Raw genomic sequence first — 13609 nt, 5'->3', positions numbered from 1 at the left:
GTTTTGACATTAAAGAACCACCAACCGCAGCATTTATAATCGATCTAAGTGATCCCACTAATCTATTATAAAAAGTTTGAATTATCAACCAATCTGGTAACGAATGATGAGAGCACTTCCTAAGAAGATCTTTAAATCTCTTCCAAGCTTCATATATTGACTCTTCATCAATGTGACAAAATGATGTTATGTCATTTCTAAGTTTAGCAGGTTTATATGGAGGGAAATATTTAGATAGAAATTTCTGTTAAAGTTCTCCTCAAGTTCTAATAGATCCAAGTGCTAACAAATTTAACCACATCTTAGCCTTATTCCTAAGTGAAAAAGGAAAAAGTCTAAGTCTAACAGCATCGTTTAAAACTCTATCATATTTAAAGGTAGCACAAATTCTAAAAAACTAGCGAGGTGTAAATTAGGATCTTCATTTAGTGTACCTCCGAATTGATAGTTTTGTACCATTTGGATAATAACAGGTTTATGCTCAAATAAATTAGCAGCTACATCAGGATTTTGGATGGATAGGTGAATTTCATCTGTTGTAGGATTTGCGTAATCTCTTAGATGTCTAGGTTGGTGTTCATTTTCTATTCCTTGATTTTTCACGTTGTTTTCCATTGTGTCAGGATTTCTAGGTTCTCTTCTCAGTCTTCTACTTTTTCTAACATTGCGTTCTAATTTTGAATCGTAGGGTATAAGATTTTCATGTCTAAATTTACGCATAGAATTGAAATCAGTACACAGAAAAATAGTTAACTAAATATGAAAATAAGTTGCAATTCAAGTAAAAATTTTCTAATAGTCCTAATTTGTCCGTTACTCTAATTATGATTCTTGTTTACTCTCCGACAACGACGCCAAAAACTTGTCAGCGACTTTATATATGCATAAAAAAATAAGTATTTAATACCGCTGCCAGAAGATTTAATTCCTCAGCAACGACACTAAAAACTTGATAACAATTATAGATTCGATAAAAATGTATATATTAAATATTCAATAATGGTAAAATCACACTTATCAACGCAAGTATATGTATCGCTCAAGTAATATAGGGCTCTAATGGAGTCCTAGATATCGATCCCACAGGGAGTAATATGAGAACTACGAACTAAGATTTTAGAAAAGCAAAACTTAATCACAACAATATAATTCAAAATGCTTATCTATCACTAATAGGCGATTGAAATAAATATGTAATTTTGATAACTATTAAATAACTAATTATATTAATAAAGTTTCTAACGTGATATTGAATATATAAGAAAGCATCCTTCTCATTGTCAATAAATTATAGTGAATGGATAAAGTGAATCAGTTCAAATTGTATTGTGTCAAATGGGAGCATACATATTTTTTAACCTTTGGTCTAGGCATAAAGAACATTGACTAATTCTATGCTTTTTTTACTAAATCTGTGGCTAGGCTGGGTGGATACCGGCTCTCACTTTGGAGCTCCCACGTTTCCCTCGCTTGAGGGCTAACATCTACACTTTAGCACCCAAACGATAGGACTGAATTGAGGATTTTAGTTTGTCACTCTAAAATTTCTAATTCTACGCCCGATAAATTTAAATCTCCAATTCTACGCCCGATAATTTTTATTTTTTTATTTATTTACACCCAAATTTTAAGGACTTTGTGCACCCAACTTCCAAGGGCTTTGACCTCCCTGAATCTTGGATGTAACCTTCTCTTTAGTTGTAAAACTCAACATATTTTAACAAATCAATTGGCCATATTTAAAGTAAATTAAGATCTAAGTGAAAAGATCATCACAACTTCTTCAACATTCTCAACTTCTTTAACATTTTCAAGGCTCAACCAATTCAAATCACCATTTCACAAATCTCAAGACAAGGAGAAATATAAAGAAAACTACTCAGAACTCATGGGGAGGACACAACGCATGGGGAAAACACAACAAAACTCGAAATTCATATATAAAAGTAAAGTCATACAAACAATAACAAGTAAATAACACTTATCTCTAACTTCTCCCCAAGCAATCTCCTTGAAGTACCTCTAAATCTCTTCCTTTCTTTACAGCACACAAAATTCCTCTTCAAAGCGGCAAGGATGAAGAAATCTTTCACTTTCCCTCCACTTTTACAATCTCTCAAAGAATTCCTCACAATATAACCTTAAACTAAACTCTCTACACACTATTGGAACCTCTCTAACCTCCAGGCCTCTCCCCCTCCCAATTTTCTAATTTTCAGCCAAAAATCTTCTTTTAAAGTTGTAGAAGAGTTTTCCTAAGAGTTTCCTAAGCATCCCTCAAAAAATTGTCCACATTCAATGCACCTTTGGACATAACCGCCAATCTCGCCATCGGCGGCCTCAAGAGTGCCATCGGCGGGCCTTCTAAATTAATTGATATGGACTCTCGAGAATTTCTCACCGTCGAAGCCGTTGGGCTCGCCGTCGATGCCCTAGTTCAATTCTTCACATTTTGGTCCTTTTCGCTCCAAATTCGCTCCTTTTTGCATCTTTTTTCTCCAATGGCCATAATTCATCATACCTGTAATAAAACATCAAAACTGCCTTTCTTTAAAGTGCAATATCATCAAAAACAGTGTAAAATAGGTATGAAAATCTCAACATAATTTCCTTTGGTCAACATTTTAACAATTCAATTGGCCAGATCGAAAAGTAAATTAAGTTCGGAGTTGAAAAATCATCACAATTTATTTTACTTTTTAATATTAGCATATCCATATTATCTCTTCATTTCATCATATCTCAAAGTAGGGAGAAAGATAAAGGGAACTACTCAGACTTCATCTGAAAGAAATAACAAAACACAAATTTCATATATAAAAGAAAGTTCATACAACACTGATAAACAAATAATACTTATTTGAAAACTCTTTCTCAAAGCAAATCCTTTATAGCCTTTCCTTAAAAATGCAGGAAGAAGATATCTCTCACTTTTCTCCTTCTCCATTACTTTTACAAAAAGTTTTACACTAAATCTCCCCACAAAAACTCTAAACTACAAAAGAAAAATTAAAAATTGACTCCAATATGGAAGTGGAATGGAAGATTGTGGTGCAAAAAATTAACATAGAGGAGTGAAAAACGTAGAGGAGGACTTTTTTCTGATGAAATTCAGCCCCAAATAGAGCCCAAGTTCGGTTCTCCAAGAGGTGCCTCTAAAAAGTCTTTAAAAAAATTGTCCAAATACATCGAACCTTCTAGAAACGGGGTCTGCACCTCCTTTGGCACATTCGGCACTATTCGGCACTAGTTTGGTGCCGTCGGCGCTGAGTAAAAATCTCCAGCCTTAACTTGTTCTGCGCCATCGACGCTGACCTCGACGCTGCCAACACTGAGCATTTCTTCAAAAATGTAATTTTGACTCCAAAATTTATCCTTTTTTCTTTCTTTTTGCTTTATGCCCTAAAAATCAACAACCTATAAGAAAATATCAAAATACCATATATTAAAGTGCAATATCACCAAAAATGAGTATAAAATCTGAGTCTAAAAATGCATATATTTTTTGTGTATCAGTAACCGCCACCGCCGACCATTTTCTTTTTATTTTGAGTGTTGGTTTGTGTTGTGAGTGAAGGAGGAGAATTCAAAAGAACTTCAAGACATTTGTTGGAGAGGATTTAAGATAAGTGTTTATCTTTGTGACTACACTTCGTTTTAATCTAGATTTCTTATTTGTGTGCATGATTTTTACTTTTAAACTCATGCGTGGTTGTGTTTTATCCATAGATTCTGAGTAGTTTTCTTTATATTTTTTTTAAATGATAAGTGATTAATTGTTTAAGTAATGTTGTGTGAAGTATTATACTTCAATATTGAAAGAAGTTGTGATGATTTGGAACCTTACACTTCATTTACTTCTTGATTTGACCAATTAAGTTGTTAATACCTGTTGAGAACATGTAAAATCTGAGATGGCATTGTCTCATTCAACAAATTGTTAGAATCACATATTGATTTCATGAATGAGAATCTATTTCATGGAGTTTATTGCAAATAAATAGCGAAATAAGCTTTTCAAGGGTGTAGAATTAGAGGACTTTAGAGTGACAGCCTAAAGCTCCCAAATTGATTTATAGTTTTAGGTTTTGATATAAGATGTTAGCCCCCAAGTGGAAGGAGAAGAGGGAACTCTAAAGTGAGAGCTAGTAGCTTCCCTACCTAACCAATCCTCAAGACTATTCAAACTTTAGAGTAGCTAATGTTCTTTATAGCATCTCTAGTAAGGGTAATAAATATTATTGCTCATATTTAACACAACACAATTTGTATACATCCTCTACAGAATTTTTATACATATTACAGATACATGATAAGGAAAAATATTTTTTATTTTTGAAACCTTCATCGTGCAAATATTTAGCTAAGTTAATTAGTTGTTTAATTTATTTTCATAAATAAAAAATTAAAAAAAGAATCAAATTTTCATTCCTGTTATAGCCTCTTAAGTTTAAGTAAGAATATTTTGTGAAGTAGATTTTTTTCATCAAAACTTTCTGGTTTCCTAAAGTTCATATTGTTAATCTCCCTGTAGGTTCAATATTCGGGGCTTAATCAAAAAGTTCTATTTGATAACGATATGTATACTTGTGTAGTATCTTATATTTAAATATTATAATTTTATTCTTATTTATTTCATAGTGGAAAACTTACTTAGTATTTTCTTTGGATCAAGTTTTTGATTTTTTTGCAAATTAAGAATAACTATTAAGGAAATAAAGCATATAATCGCATATATCGTATTTTACATCTGTACAGAAAGTCGAGATCAAGTTTTTGGCACCGTTGCCGAGGTGAGTTAAAGTACAAAATTTTGCAAAATTTTCAAAAGAGTTTTTAGAAAGCAAGAAATTCTATTTTCATAAAGTCTTATTTAAAATTTTAGATATATTATAGGAATATAAAAACACACAAATAAGAACTTAATATATGTTGAAGAATTTAGAACTTGAAGAGATTATGCAAGCCCTACGATGGATGAACTTCATTGTAGTATTCAAAAACCCGCTGTAACCGCTAAATCATTTGAACTTAAACCTGCTACTATCCAAATGATATCAAGTAATCAGTTTGGGGGAGCACCAACTGAAGATCCAAATTTACATCTTGCCAATTTTCTAGAATTGTGTGTTACATTTAAATATGATGGTGTATGAGATGATGCTATTAGACTTAGATTATTTCCTTTCTCACTAAGGGATAAAGCTAAGATATTGTTACATTTGTTATCACTTAGATCTATCAGAACTTAGATTGATTTAGCTCAGAAATTCCTTGCTAAATATTTTCCACCAGAAAAAACTGTGAAACTTAGAAATTGTATTACATCTTTTTCCCAGTTTGAAGGATAATCTATTTATGAAGCATCATAATGATTTAAATAACTCATAAGAAAGTTTCCACACCAAGTTATACCAGACTGTTTAATAATTCAAACATTTACTATGGATTAGCTGGATCTCTTAGATCTATTATTGATGCCGCTGCTGGTGATTCATTGACGTCAAAACCATTTTATGATGCTTATGTGTTAGGTGAAGAACTAGCTATAAATAATTTTCAATGCCTTTCTCAAAGGGAAAATCTTAAGAAATTAGCTAATATTAATTAAACTGATGCTTTTGCCAAGTTGCTGCAATTTTCAAGGAAGTTGGACCAATTTAGAATGATTTTTTCTCAACTAGTTTCCATGATTGAAGAGACCACCAACTCCATTTCCTCAAAGGATTCGACAACAAAAGTTGGATAAGAAATTTTCAAAATTTAGAAAAATTTTCAAGAAGCTTATAATTAATATTCCATTTTTTGAAGCTTTATAACAAATATCAAGTTATGTAAAGTTTATGAAGGGTATTATTAAAAAGAAAATGAAGTTTTAAGATAATGAAATTGTTGCACTTATTGAGGAGTGTAGTGCTATATTTCAAGTAAAGCTTCCTGAAAAGCTTAAAGATCCTAGTAGCTTTACAATTCCATGTCCAATAGGAGACATATTTTGTGGGAAAGCTTTATGTAATTTAGGAGTAAGCATCAACCTTATGCCATTATCAATATTTAAAAGATTGGGATTAGAATAAATATCCCCTAATACTATAACTTTGCAGCTAGCAAATTGTTCAATAACATATCCTAAGGGAGTTATAAAAGATTTCCTAGTGAAAGTGGATCAATTTATCTTTTCTGTTGATTTCATTGTGCTGGATATGGAGGAAGGTAAGGAGATACCTATCATTTTGGGGAGACCTTTCCTAGCCACTGAAGGAACAATGATAGATGTGCAGAAAGGAGAATTAACTATCGCGTCAATGATCAAAAAGTTTCTTTTAATATTTTCAAATCAATGAAATATCATGCAAAAGGTAAAGATGATGTATACTATCGAATGGATGTGATAATATATTTAAGTAAATGTCATTTCAACAAAACTATTGAAGAAAAATCTGAACTTAAAAAGTTAGAACACGAACAAGAAGAGGAATTAGATCAATACAAAGATTTTTGTAAGGAAGATTCAAATTATTTTTAAGAAATTTTTAAAGTTTTTGACACGATAGAGAAAGATACATGTTTTTTTCCATCAATTGAAAAACCTCCTGAGCCTGAGTTGAAGTTGCTTCCTGAACATTTAAAGTATGTATTTTTTGGTAGTTCCTTTACATTACTTGTTATAATTTCCTCAAAGTTAGGTCCAAAAGAAGAAGAGAGTTTCATGAAAATTTTAAAGAGTTATAAGAAAGTCTTTGGATGGACAATTGTTAATATGCAAGGAATCAGTCCTTCAATTTGTATTCATAGAATTCATATGGAAGAGAACTACAAACCCAAGGGTGATCCTTAAAAGAGATTGAATCCTATTATGAAAGAATTTGTTAGGAAAGAAATTCTAAAGCGGTTAGATGCTGGAATTATCTACCCTATTTCAGATAGTGCATGAGTTAGTCCATTTCGCTGCTTTCTTAAGAAAGGAGGAGTGATTGTGACTTTAAATGAACATAATGATTTGATATCAACAAGATAATTCACAATATGCCAAATATGCATTGATTATAGAAAATTAAATCTCGCCATTAGGAAAGATCATTTTCCACTTCTCTTTCTAGTCAGATGCTAGATAGACTAGCTGAGCATCTTTCTAGTCAGATGCTAGATAGACTAGCTAAGCATAAATACTTTTCTTTTCTAAATGGATATACTAGTTATCACCAAATACAAATAGCTCATTAGGATCAAGAGAAAACAACATTTACTAGTCCTTATGGTACATTTACATTTATAAGAATATCCTTTGGTTTATGTAACACATCTACTACATTTCAAAGATGTATGATGGCTATTTTTTGCGATTTAATAGAAAAAGGGATTAAAATTTTTATGGATGACTTTTAGGATTTGGAACTTCATTTGATTCATGTTTAGAACATTTATCAAAAGTTCTTAAGTACTTTGAAGAAACAAATTTAGACCTCAATTGGGAAAAATGTCAATTTTTTGTAGCATGAGGAATAATTTTGGGACATCAGATTTCAGAAAATGGTATGGAAGTACACCCTACAAAAATTCAAGTGATCACTAATTTACCTCACCCAATAAGTGTGAGGGAAATTAGGAGTTTTTTAGGGCATGCTAGATTCTACAAGCGGTATATTAAAAATTTTTCAATAATTGCTAAGCCTCTTTGTCATTTACTTGAAAAAAATGTAATTTTTAATTTTGATAAAGAGTAGCTAAAAGCTTTTGAATTATTAAAAGAAAAATTAGTCACTGCACTAATTATTATTTCACCAGATTGGGAAAAACCTTTTGAATTAATGTGTGACGCTAGTGATTATGCTATTGAAGTTGTTTTGGGACAAAACGTGATAAGATTTTTAAAGTTCTCGACTATGCTAGTAGAACTCTTAATGAATCTCAAATTAATTATACAATAACTGAGAAAGAGTTATTAGCAATAATATATGCTTTTGATAAATTTAGATCATACTTAATTGGACCTAAATGTACTGCTATTAAGCATTTAATGAAAAAAAAGATGCAAAACTAATATTAATAAGATGGGTTCTTCTTTCACGACTTGAATTAGAGAAACCACTCAATTTTGAAAAAGAGATTAATGAACATTTTCAGATGAAGAATTGTTCAATATTAATGAGTTGTGTGTTCCATGGTATGTCGACATTATGAAGTTCATTGTTAGTGATATTATACCTATGGAATGACATACCAACAAAAGAGGAAATTCTTATTTGTAGCTAAAACTTATTTTTGGGATGACCCATTTTTATATAAACAATGAAATGATCTAATTACTCAAAGATGTGTGTCTTTAGAAGAAACTTATGACATTATCCAAATAAGTCATAATTTTGATTTTGGGTGACATTTTGGTGTTGATAAAATAACATAAAAAAGTTTACAATCTAGATTTTATTCGCCTACATTCTTTAGAGATGTTAATACTTAAATCAAAACTTGTGATTAATGTTGGCGTCTAGAAAATTTTTTTAGGAGAAATGAGATGCCCCTCAATTATGTGTTAGAAGTTGATATATTTGATATTTGAGGATTAGATTTTATGGGATCATTTATACCATCTTTCAAAAATCTATATATACTGTTACCAGAAAACTATGTATCCAAATGGATAGAGGTTGTTGCTTTACCTCAATGTGATGCTCAAAGTGTTGCAATGTTTTTAAGAACAAACATATTTTATAGATTTGGGATGCTGAGAGTAATCATAACTGACCAATGAGGTCATTTCAGAAATGCAATAATGGAAAAGTTATTAAAAAAATATCATATAAATCATAAAATTGCTACTACTTATCATCCTCAGACAAGTGATTTGTTATCCAATCGTGAAATTAAAAGAATATTGGAAAATATGTAAATCCAACCAAAATGGATTGGTTAGTCCAACTTGATTGTGCTTTGTGGGCTTATAGGACTGCATACATAACTCCTATAGAAATGTCCCCGTACAGGCTAATAATTAGGAAAGCTTTTCACTTACCAGTTAAACCTGAGCATAAAGCATGTTGGGCAATTAAAGAGTTTAATTACAATTTAAAAGATGTTGGTGAGAAAGGTTATTGCAATTGAATGACCTTGAAGAGATAAGAAATGGATCTTATGAAAGTGCTAAGGTTTACAAAGAAAAGATGAAGATGTGGCATGATCGAAGGATTCTTACTAAAAAATTTCAGCCAGGATAACAAGTTTTGCTTTATAATGCAAGGTTAAGATTATTTATAGGCAAACATAAGTCCAAGTGGATGGGCCCATTTGTTGTGATGAAAGTTTATCCCTATGGAGATGTGGATATCAAAGATCCTAAAACTGACAAAATATTAAAGGTGAATGGTCACAGACTGACAGCCTACCATTTAGGTGACCAACTTAAATTAAATTATTTTATGATGTTGGGTGAACCAGAATAAGCGATGGTTACATCAAGCTAACAACATTAAACCAAGTGCTCTGTGGGAGGCAGCCCATAGTTATTTTTATGTTTATTTTTAATGTTGTGTTGTTGTGTGAAATTTAGAAAATTTTGATAGTATTTTTGATTATATATTAAGTTAGTGATTATTTTAAAACCTTTAAAAGATGACTTAGAAATGTTAAAAAGAGTATTTGGACGTTAAGTTAACCTGTGTTAAATTGAACACTAACGCTTAAGCGCCAATATACGGCTCTTAAGCACGATAGTTAAAAAACATGTGTGAATTTAGGGTTTGAAAAGTTTTAACTGAGATTTGGTTGTCTTTAACGTGGGAGACAGTTCTAAGATGTGTCTAGGAGTTATAGAAAGAGTCAGGAGCCTATAATAGAAGGGTTATGTAAGGATATTTATCATAAATCAATTCTAACCCAAAATCCAATATGAAAGAGAGAGATTTTAGAAAAATGTCATCTTGGTAGAGTGATTTGAAGAAGAAGGAGGAGGAAATGAGAAAGAAGTTTTTTAGTTAGAGTGCGCAAGAGTTATACAATGGTTTCCTCCCTGTTAGTATCAAAGAGATAGCAGAGAAAATCACTAAATTGAGGCTGAAATTACTTCAATTGAAGCAAAAGTGATGGAAGTTAATGTGCATCTGGATCATATGGGATGTAAACTTAAGATGTAGTTTAGCCATGCTAATTTTATAGAAGAAGTAGACAAGGCTATGTATTTGGAGAACAAGTCGATTGAAGAAGATTCAACTAGAGTAATTAATCATTGTCCATTCTTTCAGATATACAGTCCAAATGTTGAAGGAGAGACTAATGAGAGGCCAGGATTCATTCCACTAACTAAATAATGGAATTAAGTTCATAGTTTAGTCTTTGTTTAATATTAAGTGTATTTAGTATGTTATTTTGTGCTAATTATCTAGTGTTTGTATTATGAATTTGCTCTTCCAAGACCATTTGGATTGATAAACTTTCTATTTAAAAACATTTTTAATTGTTCGTGAATGAATATAAGTGTTTTATTTGTGTGAAATTTCATGTTATTATGTGTTGAATCGTGTTATTAAATTTCATGTTATTATGTGTTGAATCGAATTAGTTAAGATTGATGAATCTTGAGTAAGAGACCATGTAGGGTTAGTTGACTTAGGCTAGGAGTGCATTTCACTTTAATCAAAAAAATCAAAATTTGTACACTGGCGCTTAAGCGCTAAGACCCGTGTTTAAGAGTTATCTATGACGGGACACAGGCTCCTAAGCGTTGAACCATTGGTGCTTAAGCGCTAGTTCACAAAAACCAATTTGCGAATGGTTTTAAGTACAAAATTGGTTCAAAAACACCATTACCGCACCTTTTCATCGTCTTCAACCTCAATATTTTGCAATTTTGGAGCTAGGGATTATCATATTTAAATAATTCTTTGAGATTGGAGGCAAAAATTGCTAGATTTGATATCCTTGAGGTAAGAGCTTCACTTATATGCAAAAACTTTTAATTTTCACCATGTATTTTAAGCACATTCATGAACTACCCAAAACTCACTATTTATGGTGAAAATTTGGGAAAACTCTATGGAAAAGACATAGATTTGTTAGTTTAAGCTTTTAGGAGTTGAGCTTAGTGATTTAGAGTTGAATGTGAAATTTAACTTTAATTTTATACATTTTTATAAATTTCACCAATAATGAAGAGGAGTAAGGGGAAGGCTCCATTTGATTCAACCAAGTTTATCATTTCGAGAGCTCAGGATCAAAACAGTGATTCACCGCAATCAAGAAAATTGATTCGTGAGCAATGTTTTAAGAGTCTGGGAGGAGCCATGGAAGATTTGATTATTTACCGCCAGTGTGAGCGGTTCTGTTATTTTTTTGTTGTCGTAGTGATTTCTGTTATGCGGGAGTTCTATGCGAATCTCCCTGAAGGTGATGAAGAAGGAGTCATGGTGAGGAGGAAGACAGTGCCTTTTCCTTTAAGGTAATAAATCAGTTTTATTAATTGCCCTCAAGTACTTTATGTTTTTATTCAAGCTATAGTATTACAAAAGAGGATTTAGACAAGATTATTTCATCTTTGACTGATGGAAGAAGACTTTGGAAGATAACAAATGAAAGAAGAGTAAACTTTTTTACTTTAAAGTTGGATACCACTGCAAAGGCATGACCTTATTTTATTTCTGCATGTCTGCTACCTACAAATCATTTGAGTGAAGAGAGTCGAGATCGATCAACCTTGAACTATTGCGTTAAGCAGTTCAAGCCTATTGATATTGACACTTTGATTCATGTATTTATTCTCAGTTCTGCCGTCGCTACTACTACTATAGGTTTGAGATTCACATCCTTGATCTTTTCCTTATGAGAACAGGTTGGATTTAGATTTGATAGCTGGGAGGAGATCTTACAGCCTCTAAATCCCATTACCAGTGTTAATGTGAAATCTTGTTCACATCATTCTATTTTTGGTTGATGGGGTGAATTCTCCAGTAGCTCTGCTGCTTTGACGTCACAAGCTTCTACTTCGTATGCTTCAACATCACGAGATCAGTCTTTTGAACATAATTCTTAGTCATAGCTTTTGAATAGGATTTTGAATATTGTCATTTATACCAATGAGAAGGTATCAAACTTAGAACATTTTGCAAGCATATGAATGGGTATATGACGAGACATAGTGATTATGAGGGTGAATTTAATTTACTATCAATTATTTTTCCTTATGCTACAGTCATGTATGTTTTTTAGTGTGTTTGTTTGCTTCTATGTTATACTCCACAACATAGAAGTCTGATGAATCTCTATATGTTAAGAAATTTAAAATTTGATCAATTTAAATTTTTACTCATGTTTTAATTTTTTGTACTTGCATATCTAGGATATGAAAATTCTTGCAAGCATGTTACTTTTAGTTTTCATTCCTGCCAATATTTATATGATGCTAAAATGTTTTATTTTTATTAAAAAATTAAGTTTGGGGGAGGGATGAAAAATTTTATAAGGAACTTAAAAATTTACTGAATTGTGTTTCAAATAAATTTGATTTTGATTTGAAGAAAAAAGATCATGTTTATGAAGTTATATTAATGAAGTAAAATTTTAAATATAGAAATGAATAAGAGAATTTAGTTAAAATTTACAGTTATGAAGAAAAACTTAAAAGTTAAAAATTTTTAGTGTGGAAAATGTTAAATGTAGTGTAACTATCTTTAGTAGGAAAAATGTATTTTTGAAAAATTTAGAAGATTTAGATTTTTATTTTCAAAACTTAAATTTCTTTTATTGAAATTTATTTTAAAAATTATTATTTTGTTTTTAAGTGAAACAAAATACCAACTCCTTGCTTTAAGAAAGGAAGAGTGAGATTCAAAATCATTAAAGGCCTATCTAGATATATCAATTCTTGCTTGAAAAAGGAAAAAAAAGAAAAAAAATAAAAATAAAAAGAAAAGGAAAAATTAAAAAGAAAAAGAAAAGAAAAATTTAAAAAGAGAGGAGAAGCTAGAGGATTAGTGTCTAATAAAAAAATGGATCCACATCTGATCTTTTTAAAGTATAAGACTTGAGAACTCTTAAGCTTAAGGATATAATATAGTAAAAAAAATTATACTTAATAAAAATTTTCAAGTGGAGAAGATAAAAAACCTAAAATCTATTTTTGGAGAATCTATAATATTTTTGAATTAAATAGAAACTCATCTTTTCATATTTCTTAAATTTAAAATTTCTAAACTCTAAATTGGTCTCATTTACTAATATTTTTTCTAAATTGGACTACTATATTTAAACATCAAAATTTTGGTAACTTCTAAAGAAACTCATATATATCATCTACCAATATTGTTTTTTAATTATTGAAGGGCCACTTAAGGGCAAGCAACATCTTAAGTTTGGGGGATTTTGATACACCTAAAATATATAGTATTTTTATACACATTATTATACCTATTTTTGAAATATTGCACTTTAATGAAACATCTTTGTGTGTTTTTCTTTCAGGTACAATCAAATGGATGAAAAATACTAAAAGGAGTGAAACAGAGTCAAATTTGGAGCAAAAATGAAGAAATGTGCAAAAATAAATTGGGGCGCCTAAGCACCAGGTAACCCGCGCTTAAGCGCCAAAAGTAGTTATTTGACAATTCATTGAATTTAAACA

This window comes from Phalaenopsis equestris, unplaced genomic scaffold, assembly GCF_001263595.1.
Source record: "Phalaenopsis equestris unplaced genomic scaffold, ASM126359v1 Scaffold219786, whole genome shotgun sequence".
NCBI classification, from domain to species: Eukaryota; Viridiplantae; Streptophyta; class Magnoliopsida; order Asparagales; family Orchidaceae; genus Phalaenopsis; species Phalaenopsis equestris.
Note: the sequence above shows the minus strand (reverse complement) of the source record.